This window comes from Bubalus bubalis, chromosome 1, assembly GCF_019923935.1.
Source record: "Bubalus bubalis isolate 160015118507 breed Murrah chromosome 1, NDDB_SH_1, whole genome shotgun sequence".
Classification (NCBI taxonomy): domain Eukaryota; kingdom Metazoa; phylum Chordata; class Mammalia; order Artiodactyla; family Bovidae; genus Bubalus; species Bubalus bubalis.
Window position 1 is genome coordinate 104,217,303 of NC_059157.1, and position 12,500 is coordinate 104,229,802.

Sequence of the window (12,500 nt, forward strand, 5' to 3'; positions counted from 1 at the left end):
ATTTGCCAGCTCCCCTGCCTCCCCCTGTCTCTCTTCACTTCCTTCAGTCTACCATTCTTTCTCTTGGGTCTTAGGTAGTAGGACATGGTGGTTTTGGAGACTGGATTATGGGAGAAAGTCTGAAGAGTAATGGGGTTTAGAGGCAGTATAGTGGTTTTTATATTTAGGAAAAATCCATGTGTGGAATTTTATTTGAAACCTCCTAATGATTTCATTTTATATTTTTGCCTGTGTTGCGCAGCTTCTGGGATCTTAGTTCCCAGACCAGGAAGTGAACCCACACCATGGCAGTGAAAATGCCGGGTCCTAACCACTGGTACGTGCCTGCTAAGTTGCTTTCTGTCAGACTCATTGTGACCGTATGGACTACAGCCCACCAGGCTCCTCTGTCCATGGGATTCTCCAGGCAAGAATACTGAAGTGGGTTGCCATGCCCTCCTCCAGGGGATCTTCCCAACCCAGGGATTGAACCCAGGTCTCCTGCAGCTCTAGCATTGCAGGCTGGTTCTTTACCGTTGAGCAACTGGGGAAGCCCCCTAACCACTAGATGACCAGGGAATTCCTGAAACTTCCTAATTTTTAAAGACTTATTACTAATTTAAAAAATATTTAAGCCTTATGAAGTCTCCCATCCCTCCCCCCAAAATTCCCACATCCATGGGTCAATGAACCAGCTTTTGATCTCTGACCTAGTTCAATACTCTCACTTTTCAAACAGGGAAATTGAGACGTAGACAGATTAGTAACATATCTTAAGTCATACAGCTTCTTAGGGAACGAGCATGCAGGCCTTCCAGTGCTCTTCTTTGGCATCTGAAAGCCATAGTACCTGTCATTTTACTACCCACTAGGAAAAGTCAACCTTCCAACTGTGGGGATGTTTGACGTAGAGTGGGAAAGGCAACAGAGCCCATCAGTTGACCAATGACACCAACCTGTTGGGGCCATAAGGGACTCTGGGCCCTTAAAGCCAGTTGTGTGTGTCCATGGGGGACGAGAGGGAAATGCCTTTGTGCCAAGGGTAGCAGTGCCTTTGGTCCGGGAAGATCCCACATGCCACATGCTGGGGAAGCACAAAGCTTGTAGCCTATAGCATGACCCTGAGACCTGGGCAGAGTGCTTCCCGGGGGCTCTGTGCTTCTGAGGCCTTCACTCTGGACCCCATCTGGTCATAACCTCCCCAGAGGATGAAGTTGTGCCTTCCCATGGCACCAAGGAGCAGAACCACCCAGAGTCCACACTCCCTTTCTAGACTACACTCTTTATCTATCTATGTGTATATGTGTATATATATGTATGTGTAATATGTAATTCAATTAATTTATTAATTTATGGCCATTCTGGGTTTTCATTGCTGTGCAAGCTTTTTTCTAGTTGTGGCAAGCACGGACTACTCTGTAGTTGTGGTGTGCAGGCTTCTCGTCACAGTGGCTTCTCTCGTTGTGGAGAATGGGCTGTAGGGCACGTGGGCTTCAGTAGTTGCCTCTCCCGAGCTCTAGAGCACAGGCCTGATAGTTTTGGTGCACGGGCTTTATTGCCTCGTGGTATGTGGGATCTTCCCAGACCAGAGATTGAACCCGTGTCTCCTGCATTGGCAGGAGGATGCTTTACCACTGGACCACCAGGGAGGCCCTCTAGACCATACTCTTGGTATCAAGATCACAGGATTCTCTGCCCAGACTGCTTGGACCCTATTTCTAGGGCAGCAGAGGCCTCATTTTGGATTTGTCACCCTGAAGGAAGACTGCGGCATATGTTTGGGACCCATGGGCTCCCGGGGTAGCTGTTTGGGGGAGTTTGGATGAATAGCTTGGAGGTAGACTGAGATGGGGAGAGAAGACAGAACCCCTGGGACAGGATGGGGAGTGGGGTAGTTTCTCCTGCCTTCTCCCATTTTGCATGGCACTCTTAAGGCCCAGGAATCCTAGATTCAAACCTGGCCTTCCAGATTTTTGAAAAGGTACCTTTATTAAGGCAGGAGGAGTAAACAGTTCCTTCCATACTGTTTGTTAGTTATAACTAAACTATGTCGACATGGAGTATATGGGCCCCCATGGGAATTCTTGCTCCAGGCCCCGGCTTGGTGGCCAGCATTTGCTCTCAATTCTGCTAACTGCAGCTGTCCTTTGATTTGGAGATTGGCTTATTCCTGGCTGTCATTTTCTATCTCATTTTGAATGTTTCAGCCTGGAATGTGAAAGTGTTAAAGTGAACAAATAATTAATTGTAAGGGGCGAGCGGTTTGGAATGAACTCAGAGGATTGTTAAAAAAAAAAAAAAAAACAACGTTCTTTATCTTGGCACACTGTTTGCACTAAATATATTTTAAAGCATAATAATAATTTTTGATAATAATTATAATTTTCTCATTATTCGGAGAAGGGCAGCCGCTACCCCGGAGATAGCACTGTTACTGCCAAGAGCTTTTGGAAAAATACAAAGCTTTCTGATTGTTCAAGGATATTTTCACCTTTGAGACAGGCTCAGGCCTGGAACGTTTTTGCTTCTGCAGCTGGGCCATGCTGGAAATCAGTGGCCAGGAATCACATTTTCCTGGGGTCTGCAGTTGGGTAGTGATGTCTTGGCCTTTACCTCATCTTCTGGATGGAAGGGAAGCATAAAGCCTTGGGATACTTGTTACCATTGTGCTGGACCTCTTTGCTGAGGTTTGGCAGCCACTTAAAAATAGCACAGCTGAGTGTCGGTGACTAATTATATGAAGGGAAACCCTTGACTCTGAAAATCAATTCTGAGCCTGATGTTGGAATCACCATTGCAATTTCTGACTTAATTACTTTTTGCATTACACTATCTCTAGTCTTATATTCTTTAGCATAGCTGTGGGGTAAGCCTTGGTTGCTCAGGCAGTTCCTGATGGGTTGTGGGTGTGGGAGATGAAAGCAGAAAATGACTGAGATGCTAGGTTACTCCCTATTTCTCAGCTAATTGTTTCAACTTCCTCCCTCCTTAGATTTTATTTAGGATTTTTTTTTTTTTTAAACCAGCACTGCTTATATAACACAGAACAGGGCTGGGTTTTCTCTTTTCTTTCTTCTTTTGATAGATACGCTATCAAGTATATTGATCGCCTGTAGGAGAAGTAAAGAGTCTAGAGAATTTGTGAACTTAATATTCAGTCTCTAAGTGGACTTCCCTGGTGGTCCACTGGTTGGGAATTTGCTTGTCAATGTAGGGAACAAGGATTCAATCCCTGATCAGGGAAGATTCCACATACTATAGGGCAACTAAGCCTGAGTGCCACAACTACTGAGCCCATACTCTAGAAGCTGTATGCTGCAATACTGAAGCCTGCACACGCTAGAGCCCATGCTCTGCAACAAGAGAAGTCACTGCAATACTAGCTCCCTCTTGCTGCAACTAGAGAAAACCCACACACAGCAATGAAGACCCAGCCCAGCTGGGGAAAAAGTCCCTCTCTAAGTCAGTCAGTTCAGTCACTCAGTTGTGTCTGACTCTTTGCAACCCCATGGACTGCAGCACGCCAGGCCTCCCTGTCCATGGCCAACTCCCAGAGTTTACTCAAACTCATGTTCATTGAGTCGGTGAGACCATCCAACCATCTCATCCTCTGTCGTCCTCTTCTCCTCCTGCCTTCAATCTTTCCCAGCATCAGGGTCTTTTCAAATGAATGAGTTCTTCGCATCAGGTGGCCAAAGTTTCAGTTTCAGCATCAGTCTTTCCAATGAATATTCAGGACTGATTTCCTTTACGATGGACTGGTTGGATCTCCTTGCAGTCCAAGGGACACTCAAGAGTCTTCTCCAACACCACAGATCAAAAGCATCAATTCCTCAACTCTCTAAGAAATTCATAACAATAGCCTGATTTCCTCATCAGCAAAATGAGGACAATCATACCCACTCTATAGGGTTATTGTAAAGATCAAATAAAATTATATATGCAAAGTCTTGGCACTATTGACAACTGGGGCTGGAAAATTCTTTGTTGGGGTGAGGGTACTATTTCTATATTGTAGGATTTTTAGCAACATCCCTGACATCTACCCACTAGATGCCAGTAACATGGCCCTCCCTCCAGATGTGATAGTGAAACAACTCTCTGACATTGTCACTGTCCCAAGTGGGGCAAAATTGCTCTCCCCATTGAGAATCATGGCTCTAACATCATGTCTGGCACATTTCACTTAAAATATTGTAGCTTTTATTGTTTAAGGGCAGGTGGGAATAAGTGAAAGAGTCAAATAAACTACAATTGCAGAGTGTCTAATGGACGTGGAAATTAGGAGATTACTGCTGACCTCAGTGAAGGGTGTTAGTTAAGAGTGGATGGAGGTGAGAAAGTGGAGAAGGCAAGGACTAAAAGATTATTGCTGGTCTTAGTCTTTCAAGAATCATTACATATCACACTACTTACAAATTTTAATGAGTCTCTCAATTCCTTACACAGTATTTAGAGTTTATGGTAGCATCTCTTTGTTCAGTTCAGTTCAGTCGCTCAGTCGTGTCTGACTCTTTGTGACCCCATGGACTGCAGCACACCAGGCCTCCCTGTCCATCACCAACTCCCAGAGTTCACTCAAACTCACGTCCATCGAGTCAGTGATGCCATCCAGCCATCTCATCCTCTGTCATCCCCTTCTTCTCCTGCCCCCAATCCCTCCCAGCATCAGAGTCTTTTCCAATGAGTCAACTCTTCGCATGACGTGGCCAAAGTACTGGAGTTTCAGCTTTAGCATCATTCCTTCCAAAGAACACCCAGGACTGATCTCCTTTAGAATGGACTGGTTGGATCTCCTTGCAGTCCAAAGGACTCTCAAGAGTCTTCTTCAACACCAGTTTAAAAGCATCAATTCTTTGGTGCTCAGCTTTCTTTACAGTCCAACTCTCACATCTATACATGACTACTGGAAAAACCATAGCCTTGACTAGACAGACCTTTGTTGGCAAAGTAATGTCTCTGCTTTTTAATATGCTGTCTAGGTTGGTCATAACTTTCCTTCCAAGGAGTCAGCGTCTTTTAATTTCATGGCTGCAGTCACCATCTGCAGTGATTTAGGAGCCCAAAAACATAAAGTCTGACACTGTTTCCACTGTTTCCCCATCTATTTCCCATGAAGTGATGGGACCAGATGCCATGATCTTCATTTTCTGAATGTTGAGCTTTAAGCCAACTTTTTCACCCTCTACTTTCATTTTCATCAAGAGGCTTTTTAGTTCCTCTCACTTTCTGCTATAAGGGTGGTGTCATCTGCATATCTGAGGTTATTGATATTTCTCCCGGCAATCTTGATTCCAGTTTGTGCTTCTTCCAGCCCAGCATTTCTCATGATGTACTCTGCATATAAGTTCAATAAGCAGGGTGACAATATACAGCCTGGACGTACTCCTTTTCCTATTTGGAACCCGTCTGTTGTTCCATGTCCAGTTCTAACTGTTGCTTCCTGACCTGCATACAAATTTCTCAAGAGGCAGGTCAGGTGGTCTGGTATTCCCATCCCTTGAAGAATTTTCCACAGTTTCTTGTGATCCACACAGTCAAAGGCTTTGGCATAGTCAATAAGGCAGAAATAGATGTTTTTCTGGAACTCTCTTGCTTTTTTTCATGATCCAGCGAATGTTGGCAATTTGATCTCTGGTTCCTCTGCCTTTTCTAAAACCAGCTCGAACATCTGGAAGTTCATGGTTCACGTATTGCTGAAGCCTGGCTTGGAGAATTTTAAGCATTACTTTACTAGCGTGTGAGATGAGTGCAATTGTGTGGTAGTTTGAACATTCTTTGGCATTGCCTTTCTTTAGGATTGGAATGAAAACTGACCTTTTCCAGTCCTATGGCCCCTGCTGAGTTTTCCAAATTTGCTGGCATATTGAGTGCAGCACTTTCACAGCATCTTCTTTCAGGATTTGAAATAGTTCAACTGGAATTCCATCACTTCCACTAGCTTTGTTCGTAGTGATGCTTCCTAAGGCCCACTTGACTTTAGATTCCAGGATGTCTGGCTCTAGGTGAGTGTTCACACCATCATGATTATCTTGGTTGTGAAGATCTTTTTTGTATAGTTCTTCTGTGTATTCTTGCTACCTCTTCTTAATATCTTCTGCTTCTGAAAGGTCCATACCATTTCTGTCCTTTATCAAGCCCATCTTTGCATGAAATGTTCCCTTGGTGTCTCTAATTTTCTTGAAGAGATCTCCAGTCTTTCCCATTCTGTTGTTTTCCTCTATTTCTTTGCATTGATCGCTGAGGAAGGCTTTCTTATCTCTTCTTGCTATTCTTTGGAACTCTGCATTCAGATGCTTGTATCTTTCCTTTTCTCCTTTGCTTTTCGCTTCTCATCTTTTCACAGCTATTTGTAAGGCCACCTCAGACAGCCATTTTGTTTTTTGCATTTCTTTTCCATGGGGATGGTCTTGATCCCTGTCTCTTGTACAATGTCATGAACCTCCATCCATAGTTCATCAGGCAGTCTGTCTATCAGATCTAGTCCCTTAAATCTATTTCTCACTTCCACTGTATAATCATAAGGGATTTGATTTAGGTCACACCTGAATAACCAATAGTCTGATGCTGTAAAGAGCAATATTGCATAGGAACCTGGAATGTTAGGTCCATGAATCGAGGCAAATTGGAAGTTGTCAAACAGAAGATGGCAAGAGTGAACGTCTACATTCTAGGAATCAGCGAACTAAAATGGACTGGAATGGGTGAATTTAACTCAGATGACCATTATATCTACTACTGTGGGCAGGAATCCCTTGGAGTAGTCATCACAGTCAACAAAAGAGTCAGAAATACAGTACTTGGATGCAATCTCAAAAATGACAGAATGATCTCTGTTCGTTTCTAAGGCAAACCATTCAATATTAGAGTAATCCAAGTCTATGCCCCAACCAGTAATGCTGAAGAAGCTGAAGGTGAACGGTTCTATGAAGACCTACAAGGCCTTTTAGAACCAACACCCAAAAAAGATGTCCTTTTCATTATAGGGGACTGGAATGCAAAAGTAGGAAGTCAAGAAACACCTGGAGTAACAGGGAAATTTGCCTTGGAATACAGAATGAAGCAGGGCAAAGGCTAATAGAGTTTTGCCAAGAGAATGCACTGGTCATAGCAAACACCCTCTTCCAACAACACAAGAGAAGACTCTACACATGGACATCACCAGATGGTCAACACCAAAATCAGATTGATTATATTCTTTGCAGCCAAAGATGGAGAAGCTCTATACAGTCAGCAAAAACAAGACTGGGAACTGACTGTGGCTCAGATCATGAACTCCTTATTGCCAAATTCAGACTTAAATTGAAGAAAGTAGGGAAAACCACTAGACCATTCAGGTATGACCTAAATCAAATCCCTTATGATTATACAGCATTTCTTTGAGTGAGTGTCTAATCCACTTTAAAAACCAGAGGGGCATAGTGTGGTCAGGCCCCCATGAGCTATGACATGCATTCTGCTTTGATGATATTCTGTCCCTCAGTGTGGAACCACACTCTGCCTGGAATATTTGTATGTTGCCTTGTTTGGGCTCCTGGTTCCATACCAGACTCCCATTTGAGTTTGTTAGGAAGTTACTCATTAAGATTTTTAGGGTTTTAATTATTTGTTTTCTTTCTTTGAGGATGTGGAGTTAAGCAAAGCACAACAAAAACCAAAACACCTTGAGTTCTCAACCTCCTTCTGAAGATAAGAGTCTCTACCACTTCTGGCTGCTCCTCTGTACTAGGCACTAGTACTTTACAGATACCACCTCATTTTAATATTTATAGTAACCCTGAAGGTGGATATTGATATCTTCTTTTTACAGATTAAGAAACTGAGACAGAATTTCAGTAACTTTCCCAGGATTGCACAATATAGGGGTCTGAGTTGAGCCCAACTGTAATCTTGGGTCTTCCTAAATCCAAAATTTGTGACTTATTTAATGTGTCTATGCTGACTTCCCTGGTGGCTCAGACAGGAAAGCGTCTCTCTATAATGCGGGAGACCCGGCTTCAATCCCTGGGTGGGGAAGATCTCCTGGAGAAGGCAATGGCACCCCACTCCAGTACTCTTGCCTAGAAAATCCCATGGATGGAAGAGCCTGGTAGGCTACCATCCATGCGGTCGCAAAAAGCCGGACACGACTGAGCGACTTCACTTCACTTTCTTTCATGCTGGGGGTGGAAGTCACTACGGGCAATCATTTCCAGGTGACAACAGGGTTGCAAGACCAATTCCTTGTGTCACAGATCCCTGTCTTTTGCCAGCTCTGAACTTTCACTCAGTTACATCCTGATCTCTAGTCTTCAAGGCTTTTCTGGCTTGGGAATTCAATTCAGACTTGCTATATTGCCTGAAAAAATTAATAATTATAACTAATTAATTCATTTATAAGCATTATTTTATTTAAACCTCATAACAACTTGATGAAAGAAATAGGTGCTATTATTATCCCCATTTTTGCAGATGAAGAAAGAAAGTAACAGAAAGGTTAAGGATGTCACTGAGGTCATACACCAGTAATTATGGAGCTGATTCAACCCAAGAGCTGTCTGTTTCCAGATCCCCATGTTCTTAACGTCCCCATTATTCAGGTGAGAGAGACAAGCCAGAAATGGGGGCTAATTTTAACACCTCGCTCTTTCAGAGTATCTTGTGCACATGACCTGACCAAGCTCAGAGAAGTCAATGCAGGTGCACACCGCACATAGAAACAGTGGGAGTTACATTGTCATTATTATTAGAGATAGTCTTTAGCATTTCTATGGCACTTTTTATTCTTGAAAATTGTGTCTAATTTATTTTCCTACTGAAGATTCATAAGTGAATTGAAATCCATAGCTTACTTATATATTTGGGCACATTTACGTTGTTAGCAAATATACAGAGGAAAATCATACCTGGTTACTGAGATCCAGTAGCTAAGGTAATGTAGTTTTTTCTTCATTAAACTCGCCCATTAAAGCAGAGCATCCCCACTTTCCATCACAAATTCTGGTATCTGAATATCCTACCATTCTAGTCAGAGGTAAAATGGGGAACTCAATGGATTAGTCAATCAACAAGCAAATATTGATTGATGGCAACTTCAACGTATTAGAAATTGAATTTAGTATTGGGTAAAATCTACTTGGTATTTGTTTTAATTCACATTCCATAATAAGCAGCCTTCTGTGTAGATTCATTAATATCAGGTATGCATTTTGATGCTGTCAGTATTTACTCTGCTCAACACCTCTGCACACCGCTGGCCAAGCAGACCCTTGAAAATGTTCAACTATAAATAAACAGTGTCTGAGTAAGAATCTTTCTCATACTGTATCTGCTTCTCTTTGGTTACAAGAAATCCAGTGCTGTATCAAGCAGCAATTCTTCACTCTTACCTAAGGACAGGCATTTTACTGACCTTTTAGTGTCAGTAAGCAAATGGCTTCACCTATAAAATTCAAGCAGGATGCAGAACGTGTCTAGATTCAAAGTTTCACTTTGCTATTGCTGCATTATTATTTGTGCATTTATTTTGATAGTATTTGATTAAACTGAAGGCATGAACTGGAACAAGTGCCTAATTGCAACAACTTCCATTGACCCAATAAGCTACTGTAAGTAATGAAAGTCCCACAATTAAACAACAATATCCTCAAAATCGTCTGCCATCATTAAAGAAAATATACACAATCATCATCTCAAGTACTGCATATCTCTGTTGGGAATAATTGGATTCTGACTTGGAAGCAGCCTAACTTAAAATAGACCATTGAAAACAGTGCCTCTCCAAACCCTCAGCTCTGGATTACCAGGGTGCTGAATTGGGGAGTTTAAAATAACAGACCCTTTCAATTAAGTAAAACCCTTAAGAGGAAAATAATCAACTTCCATACAAATCTCAGGAATAGTAACAGCTTTTTATTTTTCATTTTAAAATTCTGCCTTGATATAGTTTCTAGAGCCCATGAAGATCTAATTTTGGGGAAAAAACGAGAAAGAAAATACATTTCTACTGTCCAAAAAATGAGGAGAAAATGAAAACAGTTTCCTCAGGGGTTCAGGTTTTTAAGAGAGGGTACAGAGTTGTAATGTATTGTCTCAGAGAACCACAGAACCCCAAGCTGCTTAAATAACCTCTTAGGAAAACACTGTGTATTAAATTAGAAATGAAATAAAATTACTTACCCTGAAAATTTCTTCTGATTTCTGGAGGCTGTGGGGTTTAGCACTTCAGCTCCTATAACCATTTACGAACAGCAGACATGCCCAAGCAAAGCAAACTTTGCCATTCTCAGGACACAGAAACTGTGGAAATGAACAGAAATAAAATCACCCATTTTTGCCTCTAAGGTGAAATCATTTGTGTGCTGCTCTTCCAGCGTCCCTATTAGACCTTACTGCATGTTTCATGACTGCTTTCGAATGCATCATTTTCTCTAGAGGATTTGGGAGGGACCCTGAACTGAGTGTCGCTTGGGTCAGCCCTTCAGGAGCTCTGTCCTTGGTGCTGAAAGAGAAGAGTAGCAAGCAGAAGCAGAATCCGTTTTCTACCTTGCTTTTCTCTTTCCCCTCTGTGCCTCTATGTGCTTCGTGCTATGCTTTTTAGTACATGTGTATTTTCCCTCAACGCTCTTTTGAATCTCAGTTTCCCACTGTCTTTACTTCTATGGCTTTAATTTCTCTTGAATAATTCTCACATTTCTCAGTTTAATTGTCATTCCAGCTTTTGGTGGGTGTAAAGACGATTGGTTCAGAAGAATGAGCAGATCAACAAATTGATACCACAAGTGGTTAATAGAAATCAGTACAATTTAAAACACAACTGACAGAATAATTGAACTTGGAGGTGTAAGCCGGTCTTGGAAAAGAAGGTTAAAGGAAATATATTACAGAGGAAGCAAAACCGAAGCATGTAACTGGTGATAAAGATGAAATAAGCTTAATACTATGAGAAATTTTAAATGTTTATTTAGTGACACTACTTGTTTTCAGAGAACTTTACAATAACATTGGCCAGTTCATTCTTATGGCTCCTCTGAGGTATATGTGAGTAATTAAAAAAAAAAATTTAGAACTGATTAAAGGGAGATGCAATGAAGGACAGTCAGTGAAAGTCAGTTTCTGAAGCAGTGCTAAAATTTAGACAATCTTAATTCTTGGTCACCCATTCATATACTGTTTAACCATGGAATCCTAACTATTCCCTACTTTCTTGTTTTTGATTTCTTTTCCTTCCTTCAGAAAGGGTGGGAACTGTTTCACTACCCTCTCCACTGGCAGTGGATATGTTTGGCAGCTGCAGTGTGGACTGTCATGGGGAAGCTCGTCCTAGTTTGACTATGATAGAGATCTCTGGTGGCTAAGAAAGGCAGCAGCAGCAAGGTCTAAGTATGGCTATTAACAGCATCCATCATTTATTGAGCACATACTAGTAGCCAGTCATTTTAATGCTATCTCTCTTTTAATCCCTTCAACAACTCTAAAAGGTAGGTAATGTTTTTCCATCCCTAATTTATAAATAGGGAAATTGAGACTTAGAGAATTTCTGAAGATCACACAGCTAGCATGCAGTAGAGCCAGAATCTGGATCTTGCCATCAACTATTTCTGGAGCATATTCTCTTAACTGCTATGCTACAGTTGTCTCAAAGGTGGAAAATTTAGATTTCTCAGACTGACATATGTCATGTGTGCATGCATACTAATTCACTTCAGTCGTGTTCAACTCTGTGATGCTATGTACTGTAGCCCACCAGGCTCCTCTATCCATGGGATTCTCCAGGTGAGAATGGAGTAGGGTGCCATGCCCTCTTCCAGGGGATCTTCCCCCAAATTGTCATACAGAATGATAATTATGATGACAAAAATGATGATATTCAATGATACAATATTATGGTGACATCATTTATAATGCATTCTCTAATTCATGTTCCCATCTGTATCTTACATAAATCCTCATGATGCCCATTTTTACAGAGACTGTTGTGGATTGAATTGTATCCTTCTCAAGTTCATAATCTCGTAATGTGAGTCTATTTGAAAATAAGATCTTTAAGGAGGTGATTAGGTAAAAATGAGGCCATTATAGGGTGTCTAATCCAATCTGATGGGTGTTCTTATAAGAAGAGGGAGATACACTAGTGAGACACAGAGAAAAGGCCACATGAAGACACAGCGTGAAGGTAGCCGCCGCAAGCCAAGAAGAGTCTTTAGGAGAGGCCAGACCTGCCAACAAGTTGATCTTGGATTTCTAGCCTCCAGAATTATGGGAAAATTAATTTATGCTGTTGAAGCCATCCAAGGACTTCCTAGGTAGCTCCATGGTAAAGAATCTGCCTGATAATGCAGCAGATAGAGAAATTAACTGACATGCCCAAAGTCACACATCTAAGCAGTCAACTCAGTCTTGACTCAACTTTCTCTCTAGTAGATTCCCTGACTGCCTTGGGGAATGGGCAGGGGAGGATGAATGAAGGGGTCCTTTTTGTCGGAACTTCAGTGTAGGTGACAGTCAGCAATTGCTCCTTTTATCTGGTACTTTCCATTCAT

General features: G+C 41.8%; 1 protein-coding gene across 1 annotated transcript in view; it reads right to left on the bottom strand.

The window, feature by feature from the left end:
- The window catches only part of DRD3 (dopamine receptor D3), a 57,453-nt gene extending 46,958 nt beyond the window's left edge, over positions 1–10,495 (bottom strand). The window contains exon 1 of the mRNA XM_025284342.2: positions 10,138–10,495. The gene's annotated coding sequence lies outside the window, so the exon portion shown is untranslated. The remainder of the gene's footprint in view (positions 1–10,137) is intronic.
- Positions 10,496–12,500: the final 2,005 nt, after the last annotated feature.